We start from the raw sequence: 1,769 nt of genomic DNA, 5'->3' as shown, positions 1-1,769 counted from the left end.
TCGTCAAAATGTTGCGTAGGTACATACACTGTGTCGTATAAAAGTTATTTGATCGAAAGCTGTATTTTTCATTATCGTATACAAAGTCAAGCCCTAAAACGCCGGTGAGCGGAAATTTAACACTTTTAATTACCTGTGATCCGTTAACTACGCATGCGCGACTCCTGTCCCGCGCATGTCATGCTACGATGCTGACACCTCGCAAAAACAAATGCATTAATAGTTATTTTTCCTACTTTTTTAATCTATGGATTTAGTATTAGTGATACTGGCTGGTTGCATAAAAAAAAACAAGACAGTGGACCCATACTCTCCAGTTTGTAAGTATATTTAAAACATAACCTAAAAATAAGGCTTCCCCATCTTAGTGTTTTAATTGGGAAGTAATGTTGATAAGGTTGTCTTATACATGTAATATTGATTATTATTCGAAATTAAAGGTGATTTTACCTTGGTAATATGAAATTCATTAACTTATGATCGTCGCATTATAACCGGAATATTTCGACGTATTGTTCTATGCTTTTATATTTTAATGTCCCATTTTCAAAAAGAATTAATAACTAAAATGAATATAAGAAATAACAATCATAATTCTTATTATATTGTGTATTCCATTTGTCCTATTGGATATCTTTGATACAAAAATTGTAATATTAATAATGTGTATAATAGTAGATACGATGAAATACCATATATTATTTTATAATTATAGTCAAATCAATACCATAATAATAATAATAATGCTATTTTAATCCAATTGTAATTATGGTAAGAAAACACAAGAATTTTTTTTTTCATTTAAAACTAGATTTCTGTGAAATACAAATCTCGTTAATTAAAAAAAATGGTTATCTAAAACCTAAAAGCAAAAAACCTGCTTTTAGGTTTCGGATCGGATCGGATATTTAATAGAATTCTTGGACACTGCAGTCGTATATATTTTGTATGATTTATTAAGTTATGGTTACACAAAAATCCCCATTAAAACCACGCCCATAAAGTCTATAATATATTTTACATGTATTGTCTAAACAAAAAACTATAACAATAACGTCTGCCTCAAAACGGCCATAACAATCTGACGATTTTCTCAATTCTCGCTCGTAAAGGGAAAGCAGCACTCTCGCATACAAACAATATTTGTAACAAAGCAAATGCTGACGTACAAAATTGATATGTTAATAGGAAACCTCTGAAAGATATCAATGAGCCCGTTTACACCCGACCGAGTGTGTTTGGCGCTCACAAAGAATCTACCCAAAAGGAAAGAAGGAATTTATTCGATTTTTTACTCGGGATACGAAGTTTTCCTAGAAAATATATTTGATGAGATGCGTGGTTTATACGAGAATTGCACAAATATTATAATTTGTTCGGACATAAATGAAAATTTGGATATCAGAATTATTTGTTATATTTTAAGTCATCTTCAGAAAATGATTGCATTCCGTGGAAGAATTAAAACTACTATCAATAACGGTTCAATTAATTTAATGTATACGTTGTTAACTGTAGTCAGTCAGACTTTATATGTATAAGAGAAGAGAAGAAATTTGATTGCTTTGGTGAGTCGTAAGTGGTAATAACATAATTAAAATGCCTTTTCCTTATTTTTTTTTAATATAAATCTGCTTTTAGAATGCGTTCTAGAACGCCACATAAATGTTTAGCCTCCCAAAACCCGTTGTAACAGTTTGTTGGTATAATTGCATTCTAACAGTGTAATTGTAATAAATATATCAAGGGATATTACACAAGCGTGCATT

This window comes from Zerene cesonia, chromosome 7 (assembly GCF_012273895.1).
Source record: "Zerene cesonia ecotype Mississippi chromosome 7, Zerene_cesonia_1.1, whole genome shotgun sequence".
In the NCBI taxonomy this organism is placed as follows: Eukaryota; Metazoa; Arthropoda; class Insecta; order Lepidoptera; family Pieridae; genus Zerene; species Zerene cesonia.
This window is presented reverse-complemented; position numbering follows the sequence as displayed.